The following is a 23391-nucleotide window of genomic DNA, read 5'->3' as shown; positions in this document are numbered from 1 at the left end:
TTTAAATTGTCCCTGTGAATAATTATCTTCTGGGAAAAAATATCTTGATCTGTAAGTTTAAAACCCAGATTATTATACGGATCCTGGGTCTGTACCTTCTCTGGAGCTATTTGCAATCCTTTAGCGGATAAAGCTTGCTATAAATCTTTAAAACATAAAAGCAAAGTCTGAGGATTTTTTCTTACAATCAGAAAGTCATCTGTGAAATGGATAAAGTAAATATCTGGCCACTTTTGTCTTACAGGCTGAATGGCATGTGCCACAAACTTCTGACATAAAGCCGGGCTGTTAGCCATGCCCTGAGGAAGAACTGTCAATTGATATCTTTTCATAGGTTCTATTAAGTTAATAGAAGGAACACTGAAAGCAAATCTTTTGCAATCCTCAGGATGCAATGGAATAGTAAAGAAACAATCTTTTAAATCTATGACTATTTTATGAAATCCTTTAAGAATAGCCATGGGAGATGGAAGACCAGCTTGTAAAGTTCCCATGGGCAACATAGTTTCATTAACCTTTCTTAAATCTTGTAGCAATCTCCATTTACCAGATTTTTTCTTAATAACAAATATTGGGGTATTCCATGGAGATAGAGACTCTCTTAAATGTCCTGCCTTTAATTGCTCCTGCACTAGCGAAGAGGCGGCTTCTATTTTTTCTTTAGATAAGGACCTCTGATCAACCCACACAGGATTATCATCAAGCCACTGAATTTTATCAGTGTGGGATGCAGGCAAGATAGTGGCCATTACTGAATATGCCCCAGACTTCTAGAGTTAGGGTTTGGCTGGGGGCTTTTAAACTTTCTAGTGCCTTGCCCTTCATTCCCAAGTCCCTGAGCGGGCAAAGATTCTTGCTCTATCTTTTACCTAGAGGCAATTTCGTTAGGACTACACATAACCAGATTCATTTGTGACAAAATGTCTCTTCCCCAAAGGGTAGTAGGCATGTTTTGCATCACATAAGGCTGGATTTGCCCTGAATTTCCCTCTTTATCTTTCCAAGTTAGAAGTCTCACGCTCTGTTTTGGATTTTTAGCATATCCGATGCCTTGGAGATGCGTAAGTGTCTCCGTCAAGGGCCAGCTACACGGCCAGTCTTGTCCTTTAATAACTGTTACATCAGCTCTCATATCTATTAATCCTTCAAAACCCTTTCCTTCAATTGTCAATTTAAGGTTAGGTCTCTTATTGGTAATAGATTGAACCCAATACACTCGGGAGGAGCCAAAGCCTTCTTGTCCTCTCTTTAACGAATTTGGAAGGCAGTGTATGTAAAGGAACCAAAATAAGTTGAGCAATTCTTTGGTTAGCAGGTATAGTTATGACACCATGAGGGGAAACAGCCATAATTTTTATTTCTCCATCATAGTTACTATCTATGACACCTGGATGAATCCACAGCCCCTTTACAGTAGAACTGCTTCTTCATCCTAGAAGTAATCCCCAAGTTCCTTCAGGTAATGGTCCAAAAACTCCTGTTGGCAGGATATAGACACCCATTTCTGGGGTTAATACGACATAGAAGGTGGTACTGAGGTCCAGTCCAGCGCTCCCTGGTGTTGCTCTGGCAAGCTCGAAGATAGATTTTCTTGGCTTGGCAGCAGCTGTGTTACCCCATAAACTGTCTGTCCTGGATTAATCGGGGCCTGGGGCGGGCCCCTCCTCTCGTTTCCTGACAAGGGTCTGCCTTGAATATTAGTTTTGGACTTGCATCCCCTAACCCAATGGTTTCCTTTCCTACACGTAGGACAGGTTCCTGGGGAGCAAACTGATTGCCCGCTTATAGCACCCCTGTTATCAGGGCAATCACTTTTAAAATGACCTAGACTGCCACATTTAAAACACCTTTTATTTTCTCGTCTCTGCGAAAGTATTCCCTCGATGGTGGTTCCCTGCAACGCTGCGGCCATTTTCTAGACCCTGATTATATGAGGGGCCAATTTCAGAACAGAGACGAATATAACCATCCAAGTCTGTCTTTGCCCTATGAGGTCTTATGGCCTCCCGGCAGGCTGCATTAGCATTTTTATAGGCTAGCTGAGTAACCAATGGATTTTCTGCCTGAGAATTTTCAAAAATTTTATTATCTGTTTTTAACAATCTATCCACAAAATCCTGAAAAAGCTCATCAGGAGCCTGTTTGACACCTGTTAAGTTTCCACTAAGATCTCCCTTTGATGGTAAAAGATTTCAAGCATGGCGGGCAGCCATCGCAATCTGCACATACACTGCGATGGTAAACCCAATGTGATTAGTATTTTCTTCATATGTACCTTCTCCCAGTAACATATCAGCATTTTATTCTGGATGGCCTGTCTGAGTATTTGTGGTGGCAGTTCTTTTGCTAGCCTCACGCCATTCAGAACTCCAAAGCAAGAAACCTCCTTCTGATAATGTAACCTTACATAAGGTTCTCTAATCCTGTGGAGTTAAATTTGACTCTATCACAGTATCCAATAAAGCTTGTTTAAGAGGGTCTGAAGGGCCATACTGAGCTACAGCTACCTTTAATTCTCTTATCACTTTAAATTCTAAAGTCTGATATTGTCTAATCACATTTTCCTGGTCTGCGCGTTCAAGGACAGGAAAAGCTAAGAGTTTTGACATATCCTGCCCTTCTCCATGAGCCTGGCTTATCGCTCTTTCTAGTGGCGATTGGCGCGTCTCAGGATCATAGTTCTCTCTAGTATTTGATACCCTTTTTAGCTCCTGTAATTCATTAGTCAATTTCTGCAATTTAATTTCAAACTCCAACTTTTGTAGCTGCATATCTCTCTGGATCTCTCTCCTGCCATCAAAGTCATAGTCGGAGCAGATGGCACAATAGGGGCCCATTCTTCCCCATGAGATTCAGCTGTTCTCTTTTTGGGATGAGCTGCCTTTTTTACAATTAGCTCATCAGCATTATCTCTGCGTTTTTGTAACTTAGAGTGGGGAGGGTTCTGCTTTGCAAAGGTCCTCTCCGGCAGGCTTTCTTCTTGAGATTCCTCAATTTCTTGAATAATATCTAATTCCTCCAGGCCTCCTTCATCTATAATATCATTTATAAGTGTCCAGAGGCAGAGAGTAATATGATCTGCCTTGGTTGCCTTTAGCGAATTACCAATTCTTTCCCAGGTTCTCTCGTATAACATTCGTTTTTCTTGGAACCAAGGAGAGCAAAAATATATTTGGTCCAAGAAATCTTCCAACCTTCTTTCTTTAAACCCCATCCCTTTAGCCTGAAGCAACTCTTGAATGTTGCAGGTGCAAATTTCACGCGAACTTTCCTGTCCCATTTTTCCCTATCTATCTATCCCAAGCTGCCACTGTGCCGGGTCAGCACAATTTTGCTTGCTAAACCGTATCCCTCTGCACACACAACAATAGTTTCAAAGGATAAAATTTTACACTAACGCTAGCATTTGACTCCTATGTTTATTTACTGTGCGGATACCATCTTCTTTCCACTTTTTCTGCGAAGCTTCACCAGATAGGGTCACCTCAGGAAATTCTCTCATATCAGGTATGTCCCTGTTCAGGTGCCATTATGTAGCCGCCCACAGCCACATGTGAACCGGAATACCTGGAAGAGAATTCTGGGGGTAACGGGAAGGGGGCGAAAGAGAAATTGAGTTGAGGCGACAGTTGCCGGTCAGGACTGAATTTAATATTATTTTGCCAAGATATATAATATAGTCTTTAGGAAAAAACACTGCCCCCCTCAACATCAAAGTGCAGGCGAAGAACCCCTTGGATCCATTTTCTCATCAGGTCCCCTGCTTCCAGTCTGGCTGGTCTTTGCTGGCTTCCAGGAGAGACTGCCCTGAGGCAGTCTTGGTCTTCAAGGTGAAAGTGCCTTATTGTTCTAAGGAACAAAGGCCAGAGATAACGTCAGTGGAAGAATGGGGTCTGCCAGCCAGCTCAGTGCTCTGGGGGAAGGGAAAGAATAACATGATAAACTTGAAGATTATCATGGAAAATTTTACAGATAATCTGGTAGGCATAAAAATGTTTCTCTCTTTCTTGATGGAGGAATTATATACATTTTCTAATAAAATTGATGTTTATTTGGGAAGTATTTCTGATAAAATTCAGGAATATGAAGAAAAGCATGCTAAATTTGACTATTTCATAGAAAAGTATTCAAATAGATTGATAGGCATAAACTATTGCCAAATTGATTAAAAGTGTAATTACAAACATTTCTAATATAAATAGCTGTCTCTGAATATGGCTAATCTATCATATAACCTCTCTGTCTGTGATCCTGGCAGGCCTGTTCTCTCCGTGTAGACAGATATGTGCATACTCTTGCTAGACCAGCTCTGTTGTTTTTCTATTTGCCTATGTAGTTCTATGGCCCTATCAGGTCTGGGTACAGATGGAAATGGGAAGTCTCCTGTCACAGGCTGCTCTAAGGCTCTTATGACCTCAGGGATTCATTCTGTTTCATTGAGTAGTTTCATCTGGCCGCTCTGTACACCTGATTGGTTAGCTACCTCTGTGCACCACTTGGATATGGCCAACTCTGGAAGAGGATATTAACAAGCCAGAGACAGAAAGAAGAAACAATGGTTCTGGGTTTAAATGATTTCAATTTGCTAGCTCCCATATTAATTTTCATGCCTCCATACACTGAAATAAAATCTTAACATGCAACTATTTACTCTGATAATCATCATTTATTTCGCTCTAATATGCCCCTCCCAATTTCATGTCATTTATCATATGTGATAATTCCCTAAGGTAAATTACTGCTGCCCATGTGAATTTAGATATGAGTCTATCACCTAGAACACAGAAAAGCAGCTCACTCATTAGTTAAAACACACCTCCAAACAGCTTCAAACTGCCACTTTATGCTCTTAAGAGGAGAAGCATGGAGAACACATCCCATTAAGTATTTGCCAAAATTCTAGCTGACTTGTCATATATGAATAGCTATATAATCACAGTTGCTGTGAGTTCATGAACTAAGTGCTCATATTCCTGTATGGAAGTAAGCATTTCACAGCATTGTTCATTTAGCATCCCTTACATTGTACTTTCCTCGTCCTCTTTGGTGCGTATCTCTATGATTTAGACTGTGTGACAAATGGCATTGTGGTTTCCTTTGGGATTTCACTTTCACTGTCATTGAATCTCAAAACACTTGAAAGTTGATGGTCTTTCCAAAGATTGATGTACTCTTCAAATGAGGCATTTTGTAATAAGGTTCCTAACATTCTTTGTGTATATAAATATAGAAGGAAATGTTACGCCATCTCCATGAACAAAATTATAGTGGGTTCTGTCCTATAACCTATTATCACCATATCCACGTGACTTTTACAACAATTTCAGGATCATACATTAAAATTCCTCATGTTATTCAGGTCTCAAACCCACTAGCAGAGTGGACGTTTGCCTCATAATAGTTGTATAACCATGGCAACAGCAGAGAAGCTCTTAACTGTAAAGGCACTGTCATAGAATGCTGTTTCCATCATAGAATGCATGTTTTCCATGTAAGAACATGCATAATGTTTTTATTCTATTCTGACTTTGTACAGCTAGCCAGATGAAAGTTAATTTCTAGAAACTTTGAGATTGAGTTTTCTGTGTCTTTTGTTAAAGGGAGTGGTGCCATTATCATTAGGGCTTTCAATGAGGTTGAGTTTGTTAAACAAGGACAATGACCAAGTTGTGTAATTTTGGAAAATACTTGGAAATTCAAAATGTGGAATCATATTCTTAGCTTTATAATTTTCATTTAATATCCCTTGGTTCTGATGTATGCTTGATAATTCAAAACACACTTTAAACTTTGGGTTTTTTTAAATTTTCTTTGCATTCTTTCCATTGAAAACGGAAGTAGAATATTTTATGATGAAATTGAAGATTTACATTTGTAATATTTCTGAAAATATTGAACAAATATGTAGAAAAAGAAATCAAATATGAATATATTCTTTGAATATTGAAGAGAAAATGGTATTTAATCATTTCTAAATTGATTTAAAAAACAAGTACAACGTGTTATGACAGGATTGAAGATTTACATGATATATATTTCCAATAAAATTGTAGAAAAATATATAATAACATGACAATCTTGAAGATTATTATGGAAAAATATACAGTTAAAATGGTAGGGATAAAATAATTCTTTGTTCATTGATGGTGGTAATATGTTTTCTGATAAAATTGATGGTTTTCGTGGAAAATAATTCTGATAAAAACTCAAGAAATATGTCGAAAAACAGGTTTGATTTGATGTTGTCTAAGAAAATTATAAACATACTTTCATAGCAAGAAACTATTTCCAAACTGATTGAAAATGGAATATCAAATATATTTGATATGAAAGTTAAAGATACTTTTGGAAATTTTTCTCATAAATTTCAAAATGTATATATAAAATCATGTTAAAAATGACTATTTCTTGTAAAATTCTACAGATAATATGGTAGGCTTATATACTTCTAATTTGATTGAGAGTAGAATTGCAAATATTTTATGATAAATTTGAATATTCTCCTGGAAAATTATTCTGATAAAAGTGAAGAAACATGGAGACAATCATGTTAAAAGTGAACATTATCATGGAAAATTATATGGATAAAATGGTAGACAAAGAGGTGAGACAGCTTATGAGAATTTGGGGGGGGGGGGCTGGAAACCCAGGAATAGGGAAAACATTAGAAAAGTGAATGATGAATATATCTAATAAAAAAAAAGCAAAAACCACTTTGAAATATAAAACATTACAACTTTTCTTAATAAACAAATTATAAACATTATTTCTGATAAAATTAGAGATTTACCTGGAAAATAATTGTTATTCTATGTCTGTTTATTGAGGAATTGTGTCCATTCATGTTAGGAGGTTTTAAGGAATGATTGTTGACTCCTCTTACTTTTGATGTAATTTCTGTATTTGTGTGGTTAATCTTCTGTTTGCTTTGTTGAAAGATTACTTTCTTGCTCTTTTTTAGGTATAGTTTCCTTCTTTGTGCTGGCTTTTCCCTTCTCTTATGATTTGTATTGCTGGACTATTGGAAAGATAATTGTGTAAATTTGGTTTTATCATGGAATATCTTGGTTTCTCCTTGTATGGTGATTGAGACTTTTGCTGGGTATATTAATCTAGGCTGGCATTTGTGGTATCTCTGGGTCTGTATGAGATCTTAACAGGAACTTTCAGCTTTCATAGATTCCTGTGTGAATGCTGAGGTAATACTGATAAGTCTGAGTTTATATGTTACAGGATCATTCTCGGTTACTGCTCTTAATATTTCTTTGTTTACTGCATTTGATGTTTTGATTATTTTGTGCCAGGAATACTTTCTGTTCTGGATCAGTATGTTTGAAGCATATTCATAGCCATCTCTCTCTTTAGGATAGGGCATTTTCCTTCTATAATTTTGTTGAAGGTATTTCCTGTCCCTATCAGGTGTAAATCATCATTCTATTCTACTCCTATAATCTTTATGTTTGGAATTTTCATTGTGTCCTGGATTTGCTGGACATTATGGCTTACAAACTTTTCACATTTTGAATTTTTTGACTGTTGTGACAATAATTTCTATATAATCTTCAACACCTCTGATTCTTTCTCCTATCACTTGTATTCTATTGCTAATGTTTGCATCTATGACTCCTGATTTCTTTCCAAGGGTTTTTATATTCAAGTTTTCTCCCTTTCAGTTTGCTTAGTTGTATGCATTGCAGTTTTTAGATCCTAGATGGTTTTGTTCAATTTCTTCACTTATTTCTTTATTCATGTAATAATTTAAGGTTTTTTTTTAGTTGTTGTTTGCTGTGTAAGGGCTTCTGCATGTTGACCCATGTTCTACTTTACATTTTAGAGTGAATTTATTGTTTCCTTTTTACAGGCTTGTAAAAGTTGACACATATTTTCCTGTACGTCTTTAAGAGAGTTATTTATGTACTTATTGAAATCTTCTATCAGCATAAAGAGATGTAATTTTATATTCAGATCTTGATTTTTTTTGGGTGTTGGTGAATCTAGGACTTTCTCTTTTTGGAGAACTTGTTTCAGATGATGCTATTTTTCCTTGTTTTCAGTTGGTAATGTACTTGCATTTGATCTTTGCCATCTTGTTTCCTCTGGTGTTAACTGGTATTGCTGTCTCTGACTGTGGCTAATGTATCATGTTTCCTCTGTTTCATTGCTCTTCGAAGCCCTGTTCTCTCTGTGTATACAGGTATTTATATATTCTTGCTAGATCAGCTTTCTTGTGGTTGTATTTCTCTATGTAATTCTGCTCACAATCTTGTCTGTGTGCAGATGGAAATGGGAATTCTCCTGTCCCAGGCTGTTCCTAGCCTTTTATGTCCTCAGGACTTCAGTCTATTTTCTCTGATTCGTAGAAGTGGTCCTGCCTGTGTTATCTGTCCTCTCTACCCTCATGAGTGCTTTGCTACCTCTTCGTACCACGTGAATATGACCCACTTTGGCACAGGATGTTTCAAATCGAAAGACAGAAATAAGAAGCGATGGTTCTTGTTTTAAAGGTCTGAAATTATTAACCACCAAATAAATTCTCATGCTTCTATACACTGAAATACAATCTTAACTTGCTGCTGTTTACTGTGTTAAACACCATTTATTTTCCCTCTAATTTACCCCACTTATAATTCATGTCATATTTCATACTTGGTAATTCACTAAGGTCAATTTGTGCTGCCCATGTGAACTTGGATATGAGTCTATACACTAGAATATAGAAAAGCTGCTAATTTGTTAGAACAGCCCTCCAAACAGCTTCCACCTGAAATTTACCCTCCTAAGAGGTAGAGTATGAGGAACACATCCGCTTAAATATTTGCATAGTTCTGGGTGTCTTGTCTTATATGGATAAGTAGATAAATGCAGTTGGTATGTGTTCATGAACTAAGGGACCATATTTGTGTAATGAAGTGTGCATTTCAGAGCATTGCTCATTTTGTATCCCTTACACTGTTCTTCCCTTGTCCATTTGTTTGCTGATCCCTGAGATTTGGATGGTAGAATTGTTTCATTGTGTTATCCTTTGGTATTTCACTTTCACTGTCACTTAATCTCTAAAAATTGAAAAGTTATATACTTCAAAAGTAACTTTTTGGACTAAGGTTCCTAGCAATCTATGTGTATAAACATAAGCATAAAAGGAAATGCTACACCATCCCCATGAGCAAAATTATAGTAGGCTCTATGCTATAACCTATGAACTTCCTATCCACAAGCCTTTACCTCCAATTTCAGTACCAGATGTTAAAATCCCTCATGTTAACCAGGCCTCAAACCAACTAAGAGTGTGGATGTTTACATCATAATGTCTGTATAACCATGGCAACATTGGAGTAGCTCTTGACGGTAAAGGCATTGTCAGATCATGCTATTTTCATCACAGTTTAAGAACATGGGTAAGATTTTTTCCTCTTAAGCCCAGAATTATTCTCTTCTGACTGTGAAAACGCAAGCCTGATGGAACAAATATTTTTTATTAACTATTAGAGTTTTTTTTTTTTTTTGTCTTTAGTTAAAGGGTGTGGTGCTTTTGTCATTAGTGTTTTCCATGTGGTTGAGCTAGTTAACCATGGACAATGGCCAAGTTGTTTTTTATTTAGAAACTACCTGGAACTTCAAGGTGTAGTATCTTCTTCTTAGCATTGTAATTTTCATTATATAGACACTGATTCTGTGGGTGGAAGTATTTATTCCTTCCTGCTAATTCAGAACAGACTTTGGACAGTGTGACAAGTGGCATTGTGGTTTTCTTTGGTATTTCACTGCCACTGTCATTGAATCTATAAACACTTGAAAGTTGTTGGTCTTTCCAAAGATTGTTGTACCCTTCAAAACAGGCATTTTGTAATAAGCTTCCTAACATTCTTTGTGTATATAAATATAGAAGGAAATTTTACACCATCACCATGAGCAAAATTATAGTGGGTTCTGTCTTATAACCTATTATCACCATATCCACGTGACTTTAATAACAATTTCAGGATCAGACTTTAAAATTCCTTATGTTAATCAGTTCTCAAACCCACTATGAGTGTGCATGTTTACCTCAAAATAGTTGTATAACCATGGCAATATCAGAGAAGCTCTTGACTGTAAAAGAAGTGTCATAGAATGCTGTTTCCATCATAGAATGCATATTTTCCATGTAAGAACGTGGATAAGTTTTTTTATTCTATTCTGACTAGGTAAAAGCTAGCCAGATGAAACATAAATTCTTGAAACTTTGAGATTGAGTTTCCTGTATCTTTAGTTAAAGGGTGTGGTGCCATTATCATTAGGGCCTTCAATGACTTTGAGTTTGTTATACAAGGACAATGACAAAGTTGTGTTATTTTGGAAAATACTTGGAAATTCAAAGTGTGGTATCTTATTCTTAGCTTTGTGATTTTCATTTAATAACGCTTGGTTCTGATGCATGCTTGATAATTCAAAACACACTTTAAACTTTGGGTTTTTTAAATTCCCTTTTCATTCTTTCCATTGAAAATGGAAGTAAAATATTATATGATGAATCTGAAGATTAACTTTTGTAATATTTCTGAATATATTGAATAAATATATAAACACATCAAATATGAAAATATTCGACTATTAAAGAGAAATTGGTAGAGAATGATTGATAAATTGTTTTAAAAAAGAGGTAAAACGTGTTATGACAGGATTGAAGATTTATATGATATATATTTCCAATAAAATTGTAGAAAATATATAATCACATGACAAACTTGAAAATTATCATGGAAAAAATAAACAGTTAAAATGGTAGGGATAAAATAATTCTTTGTTCCTTGATGGTGGTAATATATTTTCTGATAAAATTGATGGTTTTCATGGAAAATAATTCTGATAAAAACTCAAGAAATATGTCGAAAACAGGTTTGATTTGACTTTATCTAAGAAAATTATACACATACTTTCATAGGAATAAACTATTTCCAAAATGATTGACAATGGAATATCAAATATTTTTGATATTAAACATGAAGATTCTTTTGGAAATTTTCCTGATAAATTTATAAGCTACATGTATAGAAAATCATGTTAAAAATGACTATTTCTTACAAAATTCTACAGATAAAATGGTAGGCTTAAATTTTTCTAATTTGATTGAGAGTAGAATTGCAAATATTTTCTGATAAATTTGAATATTCTCATGGAAAATTATTCTGATAAAAGTGAAGAAACATGGTGACAATCATGTTAAATGTGAACATTATCACGGAAAATTATACGGATAAAATGGTAGACAAAGAGGTGAGACAGCTTATGAGAATTTGGGGTGGGGGCTGGAAACCAGGAATAGGGACAACATTAGAAATGTGACTGAAAAATATATCTAATAAAAAATGCAAAAAACACTTTGAAATATAAAACATTACAACTTTTCTTAAAAAACAAATTATAAACATTATTTCTGATAAAATTGAAGATTAACCTGGAAAAATTGTTATTCTATGTCTGTTTATTGGGGAATTGTGTCCAGTCATGTTAAGAGGTTTTAAGGAATGATTGTTGGCTCCTCTTTCTTTTGATGTAATTGCTATATTTGTGTGGTTAATCTTCTGTTTGCTTTGTTGAAAGATTACTTTTTTGCTTTTACTTGGGTATAGTTGCCTTCTATGTGTTGGCATTTCCCTCCTATTATGATTTGTATTGCTGGACTATTGGAAAGATACTTGTGTAAATTTGGTTTTATCATGGAATATCTTGGTTTCTCCATGTACGGTGATTGAGAATTTTGCTGGGTATAGTAATCTAGGCTGGCATTTTGGTATCAATGGATCTGTATGAGATCTTCCCAGGAACTATGAGCTTTCATGGATTCTTGTGTGAATGCCGAGGTAATGCTGATAAGTCTGACTTTATATGTTACTTGATCATTCTCGGTTACTACTCTTAATATTTCTTTGTTTACTGCATTTAATATTTTGATTATTTTGCCAGGAATACTTTCTGTGCTGTTCCAGTATGTTTGAAATTCTGTAGGCTTCTTTTATATTCATTGGCATCTCTCCCTTTAGGTTAGGGCAGTTTCCTTCTATAATTTTGTTGAAGGTATTTCCTGTTCACATCAGGTGTAAATCATCATTCCATTCTACTCTTATAATCTTTAGGTTTGGGCTTTTCATTGTTTCCTGAATTGGCTGGATCTTTTGTGATAAAAATTTTTCACATTTTGCATTTTTTGACTGTTGTGACAATAATTTCTATACAATCTTCAACAACTCAGATTCTTTCTTTTATCACTTGTATTCTATTGCTAATGTTTGCATCTATGACTCCTGATTTCTTTCCAAGGGATTCTATCTTCAATAGTTTTCTTCCTTTCTGTTTGCTAAGTTGTATGCATTGCAGTTTTTAGATGCTCGATGGTTTTGTTCAATTTCTTCACGTATTTCTCTATTTATGTAATAATTTAAGGGTTTTTTTTTTTGGTTGCTGTTTGCTGTGTAAGTGCTCCTGCATGCTGACCCATGTTCTCCTGTATTTCTATGAGTGATTATTAGGTTTCCCCGTAAAAGGGTTCTCCCCGTTGACACATGTTCTCCTGTATTTCTTTAAGTGATTTTGTTTTTCTCTTTAAGGACTGCTACCTGTTGATCCATTTTGTCCTGTAATAATTTAAGGGATTCATATTTGTTTTCCCCTTAAGGGCTTCTGCCTGTTGATCCATGATCTACTTTACATTTTTGAGTGAATTTTGTGTTTCCTTTTGACAGGCTTGTAACAGTTGATACATATTTTCCTGTACTTCTTTAAGAGAGTTATTTATGTACTTATTGAAATCTTCTATCAGCATAAAGAGATGTGATTTTATATTCAGATCTTGCTTTTTGGGGGGTGTTGGGGAATCTAGGACTTTCTGTTGTTGGAGATCTTGGTTCAGAAGATGCTATGTTTCCTTATTTTCTGTTGGTAATGTACTTGCATTTGCTCTTTGCCATCTTGTTTCCTCTGGTGTTTACTGGTATTGCTGTCTCTTACTGTGGCTAATGTATCATGTTTCCTGTCTATCATTGTTCTTCAGAGCCCTGTTCTCTCTGTGTATACAGATTCTGTGTTTACATATTCTTGCTAGATCAGCTTCTTGTGCTTGTATTTCTCTTTCTAATTCTGTGGACAATCAGGTCTGTGTGCAGATGGAAATGGGAATTCTCCTGGCCCAGGCTCTTCCTAGCTTCTTATATCCTCAGGGCTTCAGTCTATATTCTCTGGTTAGTGGAAGTGGTCCTGCCTGTGTTATGTGTCCTCTCTGCCCTCATGAGTGGTTTACTACCTCTTTGTACCACTTGGATATGACCCTCTTTGGCAAAGGATGCTTCAAAGCCAGAGACAGAAAGAAGAAGCAATGGTTCTTGTTTTAAAGGTCTGAAATTGTTAGCCACCAAATAAATTCTCATACTTCCATACACTGAAATACAATCTTAACTTGCTGCTGATTACTGTGCTAAACACTATTTATTTTCCCTCCAATTTAACCCACCAAATTTCATGTCATATTTCATAGTTGGTAATTAACTAAAGTCAATTCGTGCTGCCCATGTGAACTTGGATATGAGTCTATAAACTGGAATATAGAAAAGCTGCTCATGAGTTAGAACAGCCCTCCAAACAGCTTCCAACTCACATTTTATCCTCCTAAGAGGTAGAGCATGAAGAACACATCCCCTTAATTATTTGCATAATTGTGGATGTCTTGACTTATATGGATAACTAGATAAACACAGTTGGTATGTGTTCATGAACTTAGTGCCCATATTTCTGTACTGAAGTGCCCATTTCAGAGCATTCCTCATTTTGTGTCCCTTACACTGTTCTTCCCTTGTCCATTTTTTTCCTGATCCCTGAGATTTGGTTGGTGGACAGGTGTCATTGTGGTATCCCTTTTTATTTCATTTTCACTGTCAATCTCTAAACCCTGAAAAGGTATACACTTCAAAAGAAACTTTTTGGACTAAAGGTTCCTAGAAATCTATGGGTATAAACATAAACATAAAAGGAAATTCTACACCATCCCCATCTGCAAAATTATAGTAGCCTCTATTCTATAACCTATGAACTTCCTATCCACAAGACTTTACGTCCAATTTCAGTACCAGATGTTAAAATCCCTCATGTTAACCAGGCCTAAAACCTACTAAGAGAGTTGATGTTTACATCATAATGATGGTATAACCATGGCAATATTGGAGTAGCTCTTGACTATAAAGGCATTGTCAGAGCATGCTATTTTCATCAGCTTAAGAACATGGGTAAATTTTTTTTCCTCTAAAGCCCAGAAGTAGTCTCCTCTGACTGTGGAAACTGTAGCCAGATGGAACAATTTTTTTTGTATTAACTTTTAGATAGAGATTTATTTCTTTTTGACTTTAGTTAAAGGGTGTGGTGTTTTTATAATTAGTGTTTTCCATGTGGGTGAGTTAGTTAACCAAGGACAATGGCCAAGTTGTTTTCTTTTAGAAAATACCTGGAACTTTAAGGTAAGGTGTATCCTTCTTACCATTGTAATTTTCATTAAATAGCCCATGGTTCTGTGGGTTCAAGTATTTATTCCTTCCTGATAATTCAGAACAGAATTTAAACTTTGTGTGTTTTCTTATTCTTTATACAAAGGAAGTAAAAACATATTACGGTAAAATTTAAGATTTACATTGAAAATATTTCCAGTACTATTGAAGAAATATATAGAAAAACATGTCCATTGTGAAAATATTTTTAGAATATTAGTGAGAAAATGGTAGACAAAAAAATCGTAGCTTAATTTATTTTAAGAGGAAGTAGCAATATGTTATGACAAAACTGAAGATTTACATGATAAATACATTTAATACAATTGTAGAAAAATATAGAGTAACATGATAAACTTGAAGATTATCATGGAAAATTTTATACATAATCTGGAAGGCATAAAAGTGTTTCTCTCTTTCTTGATGGACGAATTATATACATTTTCTAATAAAATTTATGTTTACTTGGGAAATATTTCTGATAAAATTCAGGAATATGAAGAAAAGCATGTTAAATTTGACTATAACATAGAAAAGTATACAAATAGATTGATAGGCATAAACTATTGCCAAATTGATTAAAAGTGTAATTACAAACATTTCAGATATACATAGCTGTCTCTGAATATGGATAATCTATCGTATAACATCTCTGTTTGTGATCCTGGGAGCCCTGTTCCCTCCGTGTAGACAGGTATGTGCATACTCTTGCTAGACAAGCTCTGTTGTTTTTCTATTTGCCTATGTAGTTCTATGGCCCGATCAGGTCTGGGTTCAGATGGAAATGGGAAGTCTCCTGTCTCAGGCTGCTCCAAGAATTTTATGACCTCAGGGATTCACTCTGTTTCACTGAGTAGTATGGGTGGTAATACCTGTTTTATCTGGCCTCTCTGTTCTCCTGATTAGCTTCCACTGTGCACCACTTGGATATGGCCAGCTCTGGAAGAGGATATTAACAAGCCAGAGACAGAAAGAAGAGCAATGGTTCTGTGTTTAAATGATTTCAATTTGCTAGCTCCCATATAAATTTTCATGCCTCCATAGACTGAAATAAAATCTTAACATGCAACTATTTACTCTGTTAAACACCATTTAATTTCGCTCTAATATGCCCCTCCCAATGACATGTCATCATTCATACGTGATAATTCCCTAAGGTCAATTACTGCTGCCCATGTGAACTTGGATATGTGTTTATCAACCTAGAACACAGAAAAGTTGCTTGCTCATTAGTTAAAACACACCTCCAAACAGCTTCCAACTCCCACTTTATCCTCTAAGAGGAGAAGCTTGGAGAACACATCCCATTATGTATTTGCAAAATTCACGCTGTCTTGTCATATATGAATATCTATATAATCACAGTTGCTGTGAGTCCATGAAGTAAGTGCTCATATTCCTGTATGGAGGTAAGAATTTCACAGCATTGCTCATTTAGCATCCCTTACATTGTTCTTTCCTTGTCCTCTTTGTTGCTTATCTCTATGATTTGGACGGTGTGACAAGTGGCATTGTGATTTCCTTTGGGATTTCACTTTCACTGTCATTGAATCTTGAAACACTTGAAAGTTGATGGTCTTTACAAAGATTGATGTAACCTTCAAAAGAGGCATTTTGTAATAAGGTTCCTAACATTCTTTGTGTATATAAATATACAAGGAATTGTTACACCATCTCCAGGAGCAAAATTATAGTGGGTTCTCTCCTATAACCTATTATCACCATATCCACGTGACTTTAACAACAATTTCAGGATCATACTTTAAAATTCCTCATGTTAGTCAGGTCTCAAACCCACTAGGAGAGTGCATGTTTACCTCATAATAGTTGTATAACCATGGCAACAACAGAGAAGCTCTTGACTGTAAAGGCAGTGTCATAGAATGCTCTTTCCATCATAGAATGCATGTTTTCCATGTAAGAAAATGGATAAGTTTTTTATTCTATTCTGACTATGTAAAGCTATCCAGATGAAACATAATTCCTAGAAACTTTGAGATTGAGTTCTCTGTGTCTTTAGTTAAAGGGTATGGTGCCATTATCATTAGGGCTTTCAATGAGGTTGAGTTTGTTAAACAAGGACAATGACCAAGTTGCGTTATTATGGAAAATACTTGGAAATTCAAAGTGTGGTATCATATTCTTAGCTTTGTGATTTTCATTTAATAACCCTTGGTTCTGATGCATGCTTTCTAATTCAAAACACACTTTAAACTTTGGGTTTTTAAATTACCTTTTCATTTTTCCCTAGAAAAGGGAAGTAAAATATTATTTGATGAAATTGAAGATTTGCATGTGTAATATTTCTGAAAATATTGAACAAATATATAGAAAAACACATCAAATATGAAAATATTCATCGAATACTAAAGAGAAAATGGTAGATAAATAATCATTGCTAAATTGATTTCAAAAAGAAGCAAAAACGTGTTATGACAGGATTGAAGATTTACATGATATATATTTACAATAAAATTGTAGAAAAATATATAATAACATGACAAACTTGAATGTTATCATGGAAAAATATACAGTTAAAATGGTAGGCATGAAATAATTCTTTGTTCATTGATGGTGGGAATATATTTCCTGATAAAATTGATGGTTTTCATAGAAAATAATTCTGATAAAACCTCAAGAAATATGTAGAAAAACACGTTTAATTTGACTTTATCTAAGAAAATTATACGCATAGTTTCATAGGAATAAACTATTTCCAATTGAAAGTGGAATATCAAATATTTTTTGATATTAAAGTTGAAGATTCTTTTGGAAATTTTTCTGACGAATTTAAAAAAGTATATAGAAAAATTTGTTAAAAATGAATGTTTCTTGTAAAATTCTGCAGATAAAATGTTAGTCTTACATATTTCCAATTTGATTGAGAGTAGAATTGCAAATATTTTCTGATAAATTTGAATATTCTCATGGAAAATTATTCTGATAAAAGTGAAGAAACAATGAGACAATCATGTTAAAAGTAACATTATCATGGAAAATTGTACGGATAAAATGGTAGACAAAGTGGTGAGACAGCTTATGAGAATTTAGGGGGGGGGGGCTGGAAAACCAGCAATAAGGACAACATTAGAAAGTTGAATGAAGAATATATCTAATAAAACAGAGCAAAAAACACTTTGACATATAAAACATTACAACTTTTCTTAATAAACAAATTATAAACATTATTTCTGATAAAATTGAAGATTTAACTGGAAAAAAATTGGTATTCTATGTCTGTTTATTGGGGAATTGTGTCCATTCATGTTAAGAGGTTTTAAGGAATGATTCTTGGTTCATCTTACTTTTGATGTAATTTCTATATTTGTGTGGTTAATCTTCTGTTTGCTTTGTTGGAAGATTACTTTCTTGCCTTTTCTTGGGTATAGTTTCCTTCTTTGTGTTGGCATTTCCCTCCTATTATGATTTGTGTTGCTGGACTATTGGAAAGTTAACTGTGTAAATTTGGTTTTATCTTGGAATATCCTGGTTTCTCCTTCTATGTTCATTGAGACTTTTGCTGGGTATAGTAATCTAGGCTGGCATTTGTGGTATCTCTGGGTCTGTATGAGATCTTCCCAGGAACTTTGAGTTTTTATAGATTCTTGTGAGAATGCTGAGGTAATACTGATAAGTCTGACTTTATATGTATCTTGATCATTCTCAGTTACTGCTCTTAATATTTCTTTGTTTACTGCATTTGATGTTTTGATTATTTTGTGCCAGAAATACTTTCTGTACTGGTCCAGTATGTTTGAAGTATATTCATGGCCAATTCTCTCTTTAGGTTAGGGCAGTTTCCTTCTATAATTTTGTTGAAGGTATTTTCTGTCCCAATAAGGTGTAAATCATCATTCTTTTCTACACCTATAATCCTTAGGTTTGGACTTTTCATTGTCTCCTGGATTTGCTGGATCTTTTGGCTTACAAACTTTTCACATTTTGTATTTTTTTGACTGTTGTGACAATGCTTTCTATATGATCTTCAACACCTCAGATTCTTTCTTCTATCACTTGTATTCTATTGCTGATGTTTGCATCTATGACTCCTGATTTCATCCAAGGGTTTCTATCTCCCATAATTTTCTCCCTTTCTGTTTGCTTAGTTGTATGTGTTGCTGTTTTTAGATTCTCGATGGTTTTGTTCACTTTCTTCTCTGATTTCTGTACTCATGTAATAATTTAACTATTTTTTTTTTCGTTGCTGTTTGCTGTGTAAGGGCTTCTGCATGTTGATCCATGTTCTCCTATATTTCTATGAGTGATTTTTGGGTTTTCCCTTAAAGGGCTTTTACCTGTTCACACATGTTCTCCTGTATTTCTTTAAGTGATTTTGTTTTTCCTCTTTAAGGAATGCTACTTTTTGACCCATGTTGTCCTGTAATAATTTAAGGGATTCATATTTGTTTTCTCCTTAAGGGCTTCTGTGTTGAGCGCCTATCATCTTGCCAGCAAGAAGGATGCACGGCTACAGGATCCTGCTGTGCACACTCTTTTATTGTACACCTTTTCTGAGCAGGGTACCCCGAGGGAGGAAAAGGCACAGCTTATACATGCTTGGACACACCAGAAGAGGGCAAATGCTATGCCATCCTTAGGGGTGCAACCACAGCCAATTCCCCCTTTTTGTTTTATTAAGCATTCTTTTAAGGTGTAGTGGGCACGCTCTACAATGCCCTGACCTTGGGGGGTTATAAGGAAGTCCATGATTTAACTGTACATTTATGTATTTGCAGAAAGACTGGAACGACTGAGCAGTATAAGCTGGACCATTATCTGTTTTTAACTGACAAGGCTGCCCCCCAGGCAGCGCATGCTTCAAGGCAATGTCCAATCACATTGCAAGCCTTCTCTCCACTCATGGCAGTGGCATGTATAATGCCAGAGCATGTATCCACAGAGACATGAACATACTTTAAGGTTCCAAACTCAGATATATGAGTCACATCCATCTGCCATAATTTTAGGGGCAATAGGCCTTTTGGATTAACTATTAGACCCGGGGGATGGTGAAAAACTATACACTGTAGGCACTCCAGCACAATCTGTCGTGCATCTGCACGGGAAAGATGGAATTTTTGTTGTAATGTCCTAGCTGAAATATGAAATTGCTGATGAAATTTTCGTGAAGCTTCCAGGGATGAGGCCAGGAAGGTGTATCGATCAATAAGGCCATTGCCCTTATTCTGTGGGCCTGGCAGACCAGAATGGGCTCTAATATGTTGTATAAAAAATTTTGAATCCCTGGACCAGATAATTTTCTGTAATTCCTTCATAAGATGACTTACCATACTAGTAGGTTTTATGGAGCCAGTCACTTCTAATATCTTAACAGCATTTACCATATAAGATGAATCAGAATGTAAATTAAATGGAAAAGAGCATTTTTTGAAAACTTCTAACACAATTTGTAACTCAACCACCTGTGGGGAGCCAGGCTGATATTGGCACAAAACGAGCTCATTGTGCTCGATCATATAAGCTCCACAACCTGTTTTAGATCCATCTGTAAATATATTCGGGGCACCCGACAAGGGTGCTTGTGTAGCTACTTTTAGAAACACCACAGGATGCTCCTTAAAAAATGAAAGCAAAGGATGTCTGGGATAATGATTATCTATTAATCCATAAAAACAGGAGTGCAATATGACCCAGTCATCAATCGTCCCACACAAAACCTGCACCTGAGAAGCAGTATAGGGAATGATCAGTAATGTAGGATTCTTCTCAAAAAAAACTGTATACATTGTTGTATCCCTAGAAGGGCCAATTTAGCAACCGTAATACTGATCAATAGATTTTGCTGGTGAGGCTCTAGGCTGCAAAAAGGTAGACAAAATGCATAAAGCAGTTTACTCTCCTTCTTTGCAGTGAAACAACACTGTGTCTTGTAACTCTTGTTCTACTCTTTTGAGGGCTACTCTAGCCTCCTGTGTAAATATTCGGGGTGAATCTATGGCTGAATTTTAATGCCTTTACAATTTCTATATAGCCGTGTTAATGTTTTATAGATCTAAGTTTGAAACTTTATTTTGAACCACATCTGTATGAATCTGTTAAAAATGTTCTTTTGGCCAGAACTCTCTATGTGAAGCCTGTAAGATAAGTCCAGACCTATACCCATCAATCTTGCAAGGAGTAGCCTGTAACCAGATCCCACTGTATGATGGTCAAATAACAAATGGAACTTGTAATATCAAAGCATAACTACAATTTTTTGAAATCAAATCCCAGTTTTAAACAATCTTTTCTCCTTAAAATTAATGGAAAACATATTACTTTCATATTTTAAACTTTGTCTATCAGCTTTTGTATTTGAGTGTATGACAGTGTAACTTATTGAAGAGACATTATTTTAAGTATTATTTTTTTATAAGTCTGAGTTCTAGGATAAGAATCACATAAAACATTATGTCAATTTAGAAATACCTTAGAGACCTGTATTTCATGGCTTCTGTCATGCCACGTATTGCTTAAGATAGCTTTAACCCTAAATTGTCAGTTTTAAACTTACCCTTTGTTACCATCATTATATTTTTTAAATCATGTCCAATAACTTATGAGTCAATACTCTATAATCAAGGCATGTAAAACATTTATGCCTTTAAGACCAATTAGAAATAAAAATAAAGTGATTATACAAATCTCATTAATTTAAACCAAATACATATATATTTTTCCAGCTGTAATTTCAGGGCAATAAAGCACCTTGAACCCAACTATCACCACGGTAGAAATTTTTCCAGGAGAATTAACCATTAATTTTGAGGCTGCTGGCCTCTTAAAAAGTAGCTTTTTTTTCTAGCTACGTTTAACTCATAGTTAAGAATGTGAAGCACCTTTGATCATCTTCTGTGTAAATTGTAGACTGGCAGGACTGCCTGTAGATAACGCCCTTTTTTTACCATTTTAGTTTTTCTTTTCAACACATAACATAAACACAACAATCATTCAGCCACTCAAACAATAGACAACATGAATTGACACACATATAGACAAGTTTGGTGTACCAAAGATAGGCAACAGACAGAAATGGAACTTGATGTCCCAAAAAGATCCAAATACCTTAACCCTAAGAATATCTCCATTAGGATTCAGAGAGAAAATAGGCTGTCTCCCATTTTCTTCTGTTTCTTGGAGAGTTTTGAAATTATCTTTTAACCATTATTATTAGTATTAATATTAGTATTAGTATTATACTTTTTAATTACATGTCCTGTACATGGAAAAACTGCTTTTCAGAAACCTGCTTTTTCTCTTGTTTAAGAGTTAACTTCTTATCTTCTTATTCTTCTGGGAGTTCTGCCAGAGAAGGGAGGAAAGAGATAGTGGCAACCACTGACAGTTATTTTATAGTGTCTTTCTTTTTTAACCCATATTAGGTTCATAAAAAGAGAAAGATGTTTAAAAAATGTGAGACACGGTATCCTGGCCATGATCATGTGGAGAGAGGTAGGAGGGGAGAAGAGCCCAGGAATTTCTTTATCCAGCTGTTTTAACTGTCTGTCTCTTTCACATTTAGAATCTTCTCTCTCTAAGATTGCTCAGAGCAGAGCCAGGAAAATTGGATGTGACAGGAGGAAAGCTTGTTGCTTTAAAAGTAGGGTTGTGAAATTTTTTGTAGTTTTCACTTAATTGCAAAGTTTGTTTTTAGTTCATTACTATGTAAATCCTCTTTCCTTTTGTTCTACTGTGAACTTCCCCTCCTCCCTGCTCGCTCTGCCTTAATCTGCAGGGCAGGGCTAACTAGCCACACTCTCCTTTGTCTGTATAAGGCGGGGGATGGTGGCTTCCCACCCAGGCCCATATCTTTCTTCCTCATATTTAGCTGCTTCCCCTTTTAACTCTTCCTCCTCTGACTCTGACAACTCCTGCTCAGAGTAACTGCTAGCCAGCTCTAAGGCTTGCAATTCTTTAAACGGATACAAAGTATCCTATCTGGGTGACTTGTACTTCATCCCCCGGGACACGACTGCTTTTCCTTTTGGTGACATATCTTCCGCCTTTTGTATCTCTTTTACTTTTACTTTAACAAATTTTTCTTTTTGCGTGCTTCCATTTTTTCACTTCGCTCCGTTTCTGGCATACTCTCCTGAATATTTTTCTAATGGGAGCATGTCTCTTGGAGCTTATCTTTTAACTTCTATTTTTTCACTTCGCTCCATTTCTGGCATGCTCACCTGCTAAAAGGAGCATGTCTCTGGAAGCTTACCTTTTAACTTACCATCTCGCAGTTCTGAATCCTCTTCAGCACCCTGAAGGGTCCCCTGGGTGCCAGAGATATAGTTCCCGGGTTTCGGCACAATTTGTCGCGCGCCTATCGTCTCTCCAGCAAGAACGATGCACAGCTACAGGATCCTTCTGTGGACACTCTTTTATTGTACAGCTTTTCTGAGCAGGGGATGCCTAAGAGGAAAAGGCACAGCTTATATATGCTAGGAGACTCATGTCGCTACCTGATTGGTGCAGGTCTAAATGCCTTATTAGCATGCCCCGAGAGCGGGATGTGATAAACTTGGGTCATGTGCACTGTGTCCTTCAGAGTGGACAGTAGCCCGTGTCCTGCTGACTCATGCACAGGAAACTGTCCCCATCATTGGGCGCATTACTGGTGGCTGCCAACACTTCTGCCTGTTGACCCATGTTCTACTTTACTTTTTAAAGTGAATTTTGTGTTTCCTGTTAACAGGCTTGTAACAGTTGACACATATTTTCCTGTACTTTTTTAAGAGAGTTATTTATGTACTTATTGAAATCTTCTATCAGCATAAAGAGATGTGATTTTATATTCAGATCTTGCTTTTTTGGGGTGTTGTTGAATCTAGGACTTGCTGTTTTTGGAGAACTTGGTTCAGATGATGCTATTTTTCTTTGTTTTCTGTTG

Source organism: Apodemus sylvaticus, chromosome X, assembly GCF_947179515.1.
Source record: "Apodemus sylvaticus chromosome X, mApoSyl1.1, whole genome shotgun sequence".
Taxonomy (NCBI): domain Eukaryota; kingdom Metazoa; phylum Chordata; class Mammalia; order Rodentia; family Muridae; genus Apodemus; species Apodemus sylvaticus.
This window is presented reverse-complemented; position numbering follows the sequence as displayed.